This window comes from Lactuca virosa, chromosome 6 (genome assembly GCF_052849685.1).
Source record: "Lactuca virosa cultivar CGN04683 chromosome 6, Lactuca_virosa_CGN04683_v6, whole genome shotgun sequence".
Lineage (NCBI taxonomy): Eukaryota > Viridiplantae > Streptophyta > Magnoliopsida > Asterales > Asteraceae > Lactuca > Lactuca virosa.
The window spans coordinates 249,616,284-249,630,201 of NC_136431.1; the positions used below are offsets into that span (position 1 = coordinate 249,616,284).

At 35.4% G+C, this 13,918-nt stretch overlaps 1 non-coding gene across 1 annotated transcript; it reads right to left on the bottom strand.

The window, feature by feature from the left end:
- Positions 1 to 11,725: 11,725 nt before the first annotated feature.
- LOC145123000 (small nucleolar RNA R71) lies at positions 11,726 to 11,832 on the bottom strand. Its single transcript, XR_013714881.1, has one exon. It is a non-coding gene; the product is annotated as a small nucleolar RNA R71 (small nucleolar RNA).
- Between the last annotated feature and the right edge of the window lie 2,086 nt (positions 11,833 to 13,918).

Here is a 13,918-nt window from a genome sequence, read left to right on the forward strand (position 1 = left end):
TGCCCTTCAAGTTTGTGACTGTGATACCGAGGATCACAAACAAGGTGTGAATAACCATGCAAACTAGCCTGGTACTCTCGAAGTCATTTATCACCTAATCAATGTGTCGGTTAGCCACACACGCTCCATTGATCTATAATAACCTACGAGCTACCCATTTCCATCCTTCATTAGTCCCATATTAGTGTGTCGGTTAACCACACACGCTCCACTAACGACCAATAAGGGTGCAATGTGCAATTTCATGGGTTAGCAACAAATTCACATTTTTTCTTAAGTAACTAAGATTGAGAATTTATAAAAGTTTATGTTAGGGGATAAATCTGAGATGACGTATGAAGAATATGAAGAACAATCAAGAATCAATCACCATAATATACAATTAATCTGATAAAGGTTTTTCGTATATTGATTATAACATGAACGTACAGAGAAAACCCTAATCTGGTAAAAAGATTACACCAAAAGCTCACCTAATGATTATTTATATGGAACAATAAATATATACCATAAATATAAAAGCAATGCCTTAATATAAAACCAATGCCTTAGAAGAGCTCGATAAAGAACTTCTACTCTAAAGGAATCGTAGGGAATCATAAAATGATTAACCCTAAAAAGGCTTCCCTAAATAACCAAATATGCCAAATCAGTTTCAATATCTCAAATACTCAACAATATCCCCCTAGATGTTGAAACTGATGAAGATCACGGTTTCCGATCTTCTTGACATTTCTCCCCCTAAATTGTGAGACTCATCAGTACATAGGGTTTTCAAAGCGATAGAAATAAAAATAATCTTCCAAATACAAGCTCCCCCTTGAATCTTCAACAAATACCATGGATAGAATCCGGAAAGTGAAGAAAAATCACCAACAATCTTCAAAACCCGTCAGATTTGATGAAATAAATCCCTTTTTAAATAATCTCAATCTTCAAAAATTAAAACCGGAAAAATAACAAAAATTAATTTTGTATTTTTTGATTTTTAAATTTAGACAAAAGAATAGAATAAGAAGCAATAATTTAGAAGGATTATAAAGAATAAGACCAAAGAAAAGGATAAGAAGTGAAAATATTTTGGAAAGAAGGGGTAAAAATGGTAAAATCCCAAGAAATTGAAAGAATTAAGAATCTGGGGTAGAAACTGCTGAGATCTAAAAAGTCCAATGGTAAAATCCATGGATTTAGAAATGGGGTTTAATTCTGCCAAGCAATGTAATCTCTGAGGACTGAAATTGTAAATGGAGTCATCTTCTCCAATTATTTAGAATAACGACGCATTCTTTGACCTTGACAAAGTCAAAATAAATTCCGCTTAGAAATTTACTCCTGATGCGAACCCATATTGAAGCTCCATTTTAAAGTTGCAGACGAATACGAACATCATTCAAACAAATAGTTCCGATTACCATATCAAGTTCCAAAGAAATCAAATTTCGATTTTGATTTGTAAAATCCGATTCCGAGTCATTCCCATTCTGAATTCAATTTTGATGCTCGAAACTTTGATGTTTATAACGATGAACAGATTCTGTGAGCCTTGAACGCGAACCTGTAGATGCAAATGAGGAGGCGAACCTTGAACACTGAATGTTTGAGCTGCGAATCTGATTGTAACACGCGAATGCATAAACAACTAGCCTGCAAATACGAATGGAGGAAAACGAATGCCTGCGCACGTTCACATATAAACAGTAGATTCGCGTTCGTTTCTTCAACTCCGATTCAGTCTTTCCCATCTTGTGAGTTCGTTTCTTGATCTTGTGACATTCGCGTCTTGAGTTTCACATCTGTGACCTTGAACATTAACCTGTGAATGCTTGCGAACGTTTGTTTATGAACAGTGACCTGTGAATGTTCGCAATCAACAACCGTTCGAGCGAGACAAAGACGATGATTTTGGGTTGCGAAACAGAATTGTCGTAGACGAACGTCCGACGGCGAAGGTTGTACGCTCAATTGTAAAAGAGTTTTACATCAAGTTACGAAATTGGTCCCCCAGTTAATCAGCTAAGAATCGGTTTTTGCCCAACATTCTGAAAGTAACCCTTTTTGTCTTAAATTGCGAAAGTAACACTTCATTTCTTCAAAGTGTCGAATATGACACACATGTTTGCAGTGAACTGACGGCTTGTACCCTTTTTGCTGAAAAATGCCAGATGACAGCTTTCTTTTTGCAGAAAATGTCATTTTCACTCACTTTTTCAACTTTTTCAACTTTTGTCATTTCCAACAATCAAAAGTCAATAGAAATTGATTCCTTCAACCAAATTTCATATCTTTGACTAAATATTCATAAGATTTCACCAGATTTTTTTTTTTTTTGATAAAAAGGACAAACTTTTCAGGACACTTTTAGTACCCATTTAAGATCCAAAAATGAAGTTGGCTTATTGTACACCCATTTACTTGAAGAGAATCTATCATCTTCTGAAAATAATACCCGCTTTTTGGTTGGAAAACAAAAATTTCCATAAATTTTATTAAACCAACCAAATTCTCTTTTCTTTTCTTTCCAACTTCTAACATTTTTATCTGAAGAAAAATGAGAATTAAAGTTTCTTTGAACATGCTTGACTTCAACTTTCTAAACTTTTTCACAATCATTAGGTACTTGTACCTTGGGCATCCAAACTTTCTTTATTTTACTCTTGGTCTTCCTCCTGTTCTTCCTTTTCTTATTTCTAGGCTTCAGAAACAAATTTCGGATCTGAACAACCTTTTCATCTTTCCGAATCTGAACATTTGAAGAGATTTGAACACAATCCTTAGGAGTTTGATAAATCTGAACATCTTGAATTATTGGCTTTCTATAAGGAACCAATCCTTCGAAAACATCATCAGATACAAAGATTCAGATTGTAAAACTTTTGAAAATCATGAACCACTTGACTCCCCCTCAACAAGAACAGTTGGAGTCATCTTTTCTTCAGAACCATGAAGAACATTATGAACTTCTTCTTTTTGTTTTTCAACTCTTTTCATCTCCTACATCTGTTTATTTTCTCGATCTAAATGTCCATAGATAATACGAAATTGTTCTACTATTCTCTCATTCTTTTGTAATTCACGTTCATTAACCCACGAGTATTCATTTATTTTCTCATCAACAAAAGAATTATATAACTCAGTAACATCCCTTAACGTAAAATCACCAAGAACATGAAACAAAGTCACATTGTCTACACCATAGATTGGTTTAGTAACCTTCAATCCAAGTTCTAAAATGGAGTTACAAAATAAAAGATCCATTTGATCTTCAACAAGTGACAGAACTTGAAGAGAGAGAAAGTAGATCTGATCAGAATTATAGAGAGAGAAAACGGATCTGAGATGGTTTCTAGTGAGAGAAAACAGATCTGAGACGAATTTTAGAGAGATAAAGTAGATCTGAACACAAAAAGTCGAACAAACACGAAAATTTTCTTCTAATTCTCTTCCAGAACTCGATTCAAGAACAAATAAGATAAAATAAAGAGTAGAAGATAACAGATCTGAACAAGATTTTGTAATAAAACGAGGTATTAGACTTTTTCTTTTCAGAAAACTTACACAACTTGAAGAACAATGTGAGATTCATGATAAAATATCGCCATAAACAAGATCGATTCTTGCAATAATAGCTGAGATCTACAAGAACCCGCTCTGATACTACTTGTTGGGAATAAATCTGAGATGACGAATGCGGAATATCAAGAACAATCAAGAATCAATCACCATAATATGCAAGTAATCTGATAAAGGTTTTTCGTATATTGATTATAACATGAACGTACAGAGAAAACCCTAATCTGGTAAAAAGCTTACACCAAAAGCTAACCTAATGATTATTTATAGGGAACAATAAATATATACCATAAACATAAAATCAATGCCTTAATATAAAACCAATGCCTTAGAAGAGCTCGATAAAGAACTTCTACTATAAAGGCATCGTAGGGAATCATAAAATGATTAACCCTAAAAAGGCTTCCCTAAATAACCAAATATGCCAAATCAGTTTCAATATCTCAAATACTCAACAGTTTAGTTACTTGTATTTTCATTATACTTATTAATGAGAATATCCTATCCTACCCGTTCGGCTAACGACCCTTCACTAGTCAAGGAAGCGGTGGGTGAGAGTGGACACCCATTCAATCGTCATTTTATAGGCAATTTCCTTATACCCCCTTATAGATCAGCTTCGTGAATGAGGCCTACTAACGGTAAGACTGACTTTTACTTATACATATATAATATATTAGACTTTTAATTTTATGTAGTATAAGAGTGTATTTTAAACCTTTAAAATACTATGAGGTTTAATCTTTTAAATAAATTAGACTTTTAATTCAATTAAAACTTTAAACCATTCTATTATGGATTTATTAATACTCTTTTAATTAATTATCAGCAAAGGCATAATTATTCCTTTTAGTTGTACCCATTTAAATTTCAAAAATTAAAACCTTTAATTCTAAATTTAAATTATGGAACCAAAAGGATGTATTTTAAACATTTAAAATACTAGGGTTTTAGGATTTAATATTTCACAATTAAAACTTTTAATCAAATTTTAAATTCCAAAACTTAAGGGCAAGTTTTGAAACTTTTCAAAACCTCTTGGGTCAATTTGAAAACAATTAAATTAATCATATGATTTAATTATATCACAAAATTGACATAATCTAATTTCATATAGCAAGATGATTCTGAAACATCCCAAAAATACGGTCCAAAAATTTCGTTTTAAATTATTAAATAAACCATAAAATATTGTTGTGTAATACAATCATAAGTCGTGTAAATACCAAAACATCATATCAAAACCCGTATCAATGTATCCAAAATCACATATAACATATCAGAGTAAAAATCCTAGGCTAAGTTGTGGTGTGTGTCATGCGATCATCTCGATCCCTTCCATTTGCTAGTGGAAGTACCTGAAACCAAAACTGAAAACCGTAAACACGAAGCTTAGTGAGCTCCCCAAACTACCACATACCATACACATAGCGAATAACATATCTTTGGGACTCCTCCCAACTGCATCGGGACGAATCTCGTCATCGGCTTACCTGGCATCGGGCCCCGCCCGGCATCGGACTTACCCCGGTATCAGACCATGTTTGGCATCGGGCCCCGCTAGGCATCGGGCTTGCCCCGGCATACAACATCTCATAAGCATATAACATAAACATGTAAACATAACATATTATCATAAACATATAAACATTCATCGGGCTTGCCCCGGCATCGGACCGGGCTCCGGAACATATAACACATAACATTTAAACTAAACATACATCGGGCTTGCCCCGACATCGGACCAAAACCCGGAACACATAACACATATCATATAATCTATACATACATCGGGCTTGCCCCCGCATCGGACCGAAGCCCGATACACATAACACATAACATGCATGAATCACAAAGACATCAAGCATACATAAACGTTCCTCGGGACCGCCCCAGCATCGGATCGTAATCCGGAAAGCATATAACCTACATTGGGCCCTGCCCGACATCGGACCATAGCCCGGAACAACTAACATCTAAACGGGTCGATATTATGGTTGTAGACCTGTTTCTACTAGAGAAAACTCACCTCGAATGCTAACTGCGAAATCTCGTGTGAGGAATCCCTGACGGCTACTCCAATGACTCCCCGACTATCAATTTCACAATAATACTTAATCAGAATCTGCTAATTCTTCTTAGGGTAAAATGACCATTTTACCCCTGGTCAAAGACAAAGTCAAGGTCAACACCCAGTCAACCCAGCTCGTCAAGTTATCTCCCAACTCCACGAGTTCCTGTACTACTCAGACTCGTGGTCAACCGAGTCAACTCGTCGAGTCCCTTTGCAGACTCGTCGAGTTCTACCTGTCATACTATCGGGACAACCCGCTTCAACTCATCGAGTCCCTTATTGGACTCGCCGAGTTCTCCTGTCTGTTTGGGCTATCTTAATGGATTAAGCCCCTACACTTCATATCCAAGCTCCATACTTCACATAAACCCTGAAAATATCCTTTTAAGGGTAAAGTTTCTGACTTTACCCCTTAATACCACTTCTTAAAGGGTTTAGCTCAAACCCTAATTCCTTGGGACCTAGAACTTGGTCCTTAAGCCTTCCTTACACTAAACTCAATCTTACAACTTCAGATCTACTCTCCTAACACTACTTGGACATGTAAAGTTCCCACATTTTCCCCACATGCATGGCCTTTTGGGCTAAAAAGGCCAATATGATACTCTATGGCTTGCATGAGGGCTCCCACCTTTATGCCATAACAACCCCTCTAGGTCCTAGATCTGGAAGATTATCTACTTAGGTCGTCCACTCTCCAAAGGTTATCATTCTTGGGCCAAAACCTTCATAAAAGAGAAAGGAAGAGATCTAATGAACTAGAGATCAAGATAGAAATTTGATTACCAGAAAATGTAGCCCAAGAAGTGTAGTTTCTGGATCTATTCTCTTCCTCTTGAGCCTTCTAACTCCTTCTTCTTCTTCAAGCTTCAAGAACACAAAAGATTGCTTACAAATGGCTCACACACTCACAAGATGCTCTAGGATTTCGTGGATTAGGGTTTGGGACAAGGAGGCTGTAAATGACGCTAAGGGGTGGGGGTTAAGGAGCTTAAATAGGGTGCAAAACCCCGAAATTAGGGTTTCACTCTGCCAGGCCTACTCGCCGAGTCGAGGGCTCTTGACTCGTCGAGTAGGTGGCTGAAATGCCGCACATAATCTGCCATCTACTCGATGAGTTAGGGCCACCAACTCGTCGAGTCCTTCTCTTAAAATGAATAAATAAATAAATAATGCATACCAGGGATCTGGGTGTTACAGATTCAAATCAAATTCTACAAACAAATAACATTTTCACAAAATCAAGTAATCATCTTAAAATTTGACAATCATCTATGAATTGGATGAGAATAATCATTACCATATCATAAAAATCGAATTTTATCAGTCAAAACAGTTTGTGGTAATGATCCTAATCCAATTCTGGCTAAAAAACCAAAAATTCTCTAAGCAGAAGATCCTACTCGTTGAGTGCATGAACGGGACTCGTCGAGTTGTCAGTCTGTGAGTGAACTCGTCGAGTCAGATAATTGGACTTGTCGATTCCATCAGTCAAAGACCACAAATGAGACTTTTTCAGCTTTGAAAATTTAACCAATGCATCAATATAATAGAAAACACCCTAGGCTCTGATACCACCGATGGGTTTTCAGCATTATAACAACCCTATGGTGCACATAAACCCCTAGATGCTTTGGATCTATGTTTTCTCAAGTTATACATGCAATTTCATTTCATCCAAAGCATACACCCTAGCTAGCATGCAATTGGAGATATACAACATAAAAACTAGTTAGATGAATACCTCTTTGTTGTAGCTTGTAGAACCCTGCCTTTCAAGAGCTTAGCACCTCAAATGTGTCACAAACACCAAATGCAAAAGGAGGCATATGAAAGAGGTTAGGAATCAGAAAAAATCGGCTAGGGTTTCACCTTGGAATAGTTTTTTTTCGATTTTAGGGTGCTTGGGGGTTACTTTTATAGTGTGGAATTCCTAGGGTTTCATACATGTAAACCCTAATTCACCATGACTCTTCATATTTGATGGCCCTTTGGACTAAACCCTAATGGACTCTCTCATATGGGTTTAGTCCATGCATAATCAACATGGATCATTATCCCAAACTATAAGTATCACTGATTTACCTAATCAGTCCCTGTAAATTTAATTAGTCTCTTTTCATCACTAAATTAATTCCAAATTAATTCTTGATCAATACCAATTAAATAATATGATTTCTCAATTAATATATTATTCATATAATATATTAATAAATCATAAATAACCTCTTTCTCAAAAATCCATCCTATCAAATTGCTCTGGTGAAAGCAACCCAAAAGGACCATGCTACTATCGGGTCAAGTACATACCAATTATAATTATGGGCTTAGACACATAATCGAACAACTATTTCACCCCCTACTACTACCATATATCATCCTAGTACATAAACACATAAGTAAGATACATCCTAGCATATCAGGGTGCTGGCCTACCCCTTCGGTCCTTTCGACCGGTAACGAGGTCTATCCCACCCCTCCTACCACTATCACATAATATCATAGCATACTAGCACATAAACCATAACAGATAGTGTCATACCACACAATTATCACAAAGACAATCATCTCTACTATAATCACCTACTAGTGCGCCGTCATAGGTGCCTTGGACCCATTTCTACTGGAAGGTAACTCACCATGAATGCTGAAGCTCGGTGCCCGAACTCCCTAGTTGCTGCCCTGACGGCTTCCCAAACTAATAATTTCCACCATAAACTATGTTTGTGACTTAATCAGTTAAGAGCTTTGCATCTAAACTTCATAGAACCACCAAATGAAGCTCTTAATGCATAAAGTTGGCACCTTTATGCATTTGCATGGGTCAAAGGGTCTTAATGACCAACTTAACCCAATAATACCCAATTAGAACATGCATGAATGGTTTCTAGCCTCAAAGATTGCAACTTTATGGGCTTATAACCTCTTAAATGCTAAGAGTGGCAACCTAAAGTTTCTGGAGTGGTGTCTAACCACTAGATCTTGCTCATGAGGCCAAAAAAAGGACCAAAGACCCACATATTCATAAATAACAACATCTAGTGATCAAGCTCATAACTTTTTACCTTCTTTGAGCTGAAAATGTAGCAAGAAGTCCAGATCCACAAGTACTCCCTTAAACCACCACCTTGTAATGAGCTTCCACTTCTTGAAATGCACCAAAAAAGCTCACAACACTCTTGGATGAAGCTACCACTCGAAACTAGGCTTTAAAACTCTGAGAATGAAAGATAGGCGCACCCCCTTGGACTTAACGTACTTTAAATAGTGAGGCAACCCTTAAAATTAGGGTTTGAAGATCCTCGACGTACGCTGGGCATACTCCTTGTACGTTGGGCATACGTCTCCTATCCCCTATACCACTTATCCAACACTATGCTAGGCGTACTCACGCGTTGCCATCTTGCATGCATGCTGAAATGCAAGGTTTTCCCATCTAGGGACCAAAACTGCCAAAACCTTCAAACTAACATAGCTCCCACCTTCTAGGTTTGTTTCTGATGAACCTTATATCCACGAAAAGGTGTCGAGAAGCCTTACGTTCCTAACTACACACCCAAGTCTTGAAACCTTCCGAACAAATCCCAAACTTATGAAAGGCCGAGATGTCAATTTTCGAATCTACCCTTGGCTTCCGAAGACACAATCGAATACCACCATGACAACTATATCCGGAATGGGCTAAATTCTTCCCTTCCCGAAGCCCTAAGCTTCATGACAGCTGATGACTGGGTCACAACCCCCAGCAACGAAGCAATCCGGAACCGGTTGTTACATTTCACAATATAATATTCATACCTAGTGTGATACTCACAAACTATATATGTATATATATATATATATATATATATATATATATATATATATATATATATATATATATATATATATATATATATATATATATATATATATATATATATATATATATATATATATATATATATATATGTGTGTGTGTGTATGTGTGTGTGTGCATAATTGACTATACATTTCATACACTATCTTAATACTTTTAGCTACACTTATGTTTATTTTGGAACAAAAGGTACTTATTAAGTTTGAAATATGTTTTGTAGTAGCAAAGACATGCTCGGGATAAAAAGGAAGCAAACGAGGAGCTGGAAGCAGGAAAATGTGGGCTAAGGCATAAATAAGACAAAGAAGGCTTGAAGACAAAAGACACACGACGTGTTGATTGTCCACCACCACGTGGCGAATGGTAGATTATCGACCAATAAGCTGACTTGGAGAATACGCGATATTCATGAAAACCACGATGTGGTGCCTTTTATCCACGACGTGCTGATCAGATTTTAGGCAACTATATATATCCGATCATTAGGTCGAATTGAGGGACTTTTGGCTGATTTTCTGAGAAGGATTACGACTAAAAATCCTCTATAAACCTTGGAAAAGACCATAAATTGTTTGGACCTCAAGAGTTGAAGAGATATAGGAGAATTCTACATAGATCTATTTGTTTGCTAAACATGATCATGTCTATTCTTATTTGCATGGATTTTATGTGTTTTTCTATTAGTATGAGAGGCTAAAAACCTTATTCTTCTATTTAGTGAAGATGAACCTAATCCTTATGTGTTGATTTTGATTTATGAATATTATATGTTGATTTTTCTTGTATTAAACCCTAGCATGTTTTAGTTCTAGTTTTTATTGCTTATTAATCAAGTTTTGTGTGATAGTTGAGCATTCTAATTGCATGAACTTGTCACCTAATTGTTTATGATCATGAAATAGTTAGAACTAGAATTAATCACATCTTAGATAAAGTAAGTAAAGCTAGTAACATTAATTGTGTTAGAGAGCATAATTAGTATTAATTTGTGCTTGGTTGCTTAACTTGATCATATGAAAGTAACTCTTATCATTCATAGACCAATTTGTGCTTATCATCAATTTGGTGTTTAACTTGTGCTTGATCTTTGCATGGTAATTCATAAATTGGTATGTCTAGATATTTGATCATAATAGCTAGTTAACAAATTGGTAATAAATATATTCCATCCACTAGAAATTAACCATAGGAGAAGGTGAAATCGGAAATGAACAGAAGTACTCTTTAATCTTGAAGTAAATTTGTTTTTGTTTGCTTGCTTAGTTCTTAATTTGGTAGTGATTTGAATAAGTTCTTTTGATCTTGCGAAATCAGTAAAAAAACCCCTAATATCAGTTTGTTTTCTAGTTTAATTAGAACTAGTTATATTTATTAATTAAATTCCGTTCCATGTGTTCGACACCCGACTTACCCAAGCTATTCTATAATCCGATTAGGTACACTGCCTATCGGTGCATAAATTAGTTAAGTTAGTTAGGTTATAAATTTAAAACTGCAGAAAGTTATTTTTCTACATTTATTTTTCTGTCTGAGCAACAACCACGTCGTGGTGGCATTTCATTCAAACTTAATTATTTATTTTTATTCATTTTATGTGTTTTATTTTGTTTTGTTTCAGTTATTTATGACCGGAGGATCTAAAACTCCGATAGTTCCACCACTTCAAGATATAGAATCAGCTTTTGATAAGAAGAAAGACAAGAAGGTCAACGAGTCAAGTAGCACTTTCCAAACCGACATATTCGAGCACTTTGAGAGGACACCTGAAAAGAACGGCATTGGTTACGAGGCAGGAATAGAGATTGATATGGACGACGAAATAAAAAACAAGGTTGAAGAGATAGTTGACATCACGAGAATGACTATGGGAGATTACAAGAAGAGGATACATGAGAATAATGGACCAGGGCTTGTACCACCCGAGATTCCAGCTGAAAGAAGTTTTGAGCTCTAGGGGCACATTATTTCAATGCTTAAGGACATACCTTTCTCCGGGAAAAAATACGAAGACATTCAAACACATCGATGAAGTAGAGGACATTATAAACTACTTAAATGTTCCAAATGTGCCACGAGAATCAGTGTTACTTAGGATGCTTCCGGTGACATTTACCGGCGAAGCTAAAGTTTGGTTAAAATCACTGGTGCCCGGATCCATTACTACTTGGGCCAATCTACGTGACGCGTTCATTGAGCAATTTAGCCCGCCTTCAAAGATCTCAAATTTAAAGAAGAAGATTGCTAATTTTCAACAAGAAGTCGGAGAGTCCTTATAGGAAGCATGTGAGAGATACAAAGGGTTGCTTAGGAGTTGTCCTCAACATCATCTAGATGTATAACAAGAAGTTTCTATTTTCTATGACAAAGAAAGAACCGGCTACCACTAAAGAGTTAATTGAAGAATTTGCAAAGCACTCACGCGAATATCATAACACACAAGAAGATTGTCACACCCCCAAACCGGAGCGGCGGAAACGTCCGGGGGGTGGATGACTTCATGTTAAGTATCACAACACATGCATCGTAGTAATCAAAGTACAACAACCATTGCATTAATAATGTATATGTTTTACATAGTGTTCAAGTCATTGTATATATGACATCAAAAGTTATATATACCAAAAGATAGAAGACATGACTCTATGCTGCTCCGTCTTCTCAAAATCCTGGGAATGTACATGTCTACTGGTTCCCTGGCAATACAAGTATTTTGAAAAAAGAGAGTATCAACATTTAAGTTGGTGAGTTCATAAGTGTTTATGTTTAGAAGCTTGTTATTTGTTTTTTGAAATAGTAATCATGTTTATTGTTCCAAAAAATCCAATATTTTCTAATAACACTGTAAAGTAGTTTTAATACAATTAAACCGTTCTGTGAAAGTGTCGTTGTACTATAAAATAGTGTAACATAGTTTTAGTTCACAATAAAACTATAAAAAGATTGTTTTCTATATTGTTATGTTCTCTTTGTTGTAAACCGATACGTTGTATTTGTACCCCTTTAGTGTAAAACCGGTACGTTGTATTTGTACCTCGTTAGTGTAAAACCGGTACGTTGTATTTGTACTCTGTTAGTCTAAAACCGGTACGTTGTATTTGTACCCCTTTTGTGTAAAACCGGTACGTTGTATTTGCACCCCGTTAGTACGTTCTTTTTCTAGTATACTTAAAATGTAAAGTATATGTAAAGTAATTTGTACGAGAGTATATAGTTAAATCTTCTATACCTGACTAGTGAAAATAGTATGAGAGTTCCATAAATTATACCTATTAGAATTTATATGTGTATTCTGTTTGATGTGATTTATTCGTGAAAATACCCCTTTGCTCAGCATGTTACAAAGGGTAATAAATCTGATTGAAGTAACTTTTTATATTATTATATATATATATATATATATATATATATATATATATATATATATATATATATATATATATATATATATATATATATAATGAAAATTGAAAAGACATCCGGACAAATAATGCTACCCTAAGCCCACATCTAAACAAGGAAAAGGAAATAAAGCGAATTATTAGTCCTAAGCCCTTTAAATCTTATTTATATAAAATAAATATATATAAATATGTTTTTGGCAAAATATAAGTTTAAAAGAGTTTTTAAAACATTTAAAGGAATTTGACAATATTTAAAAAAGTTTCAGTAACTTAAAAATCATTTAAGTAATATTTAGAAATCATATAGTTGTAAACACAATATCCTTGTGTTAGACTTGTAATCCCCCCTAAAACAGTGAAAAATAGTAAAAACGCAGGGGTATGACCTCACCTTTTGTGAGTTTCTGGTTGAAGATATGGTGTAGTAGAGCTAAATCCACAAGTTAGAACTCGTGATAAAGCTGAATACTAATTTATATTAACATTAATTTAAGTATAAATTAGATAATCTAGTAATGTTTAAAGTGTTAAAAAACACTTAATTATTGGAAGAAGACTTACAATAACTCTTAGAATAGTGTGTTCGTGTTCTTCGTGAAAACTAATGAACTTTGGTGTTTTCGGTTGGGAATCAAGAGAGTGGATGATGATTTTCAAAAGATGTGATGAATACTTGAAGAAATCGGTATGAACTTATGAAGATTCAAGTGATCTTCGCAAGATACTTGAGAGGAAAGAGTGTTTTCGGTTGAAGTGTTCTTGAGAGGAAGGTGATTTTCGTATGTGTTTCTTGAGAGCATTTGTGAGTGTTTTCGGTTAAAGATGTAAGAAGTGAGGGTATGTTTTTGGTCCTCCATATGTATAAGGCTGAAATCGTGATGGGACACTTTGGTTGGGAAGTATGAAGTGGATAGAACTTGGATGGTTTTCGACCGAGAACGTGAATCATGCGAGGGTTTTCAGTCTAGGCGAGGTCCTCGGTTTTTATTGGGTGATTTTCCTTCTAAACTTTAC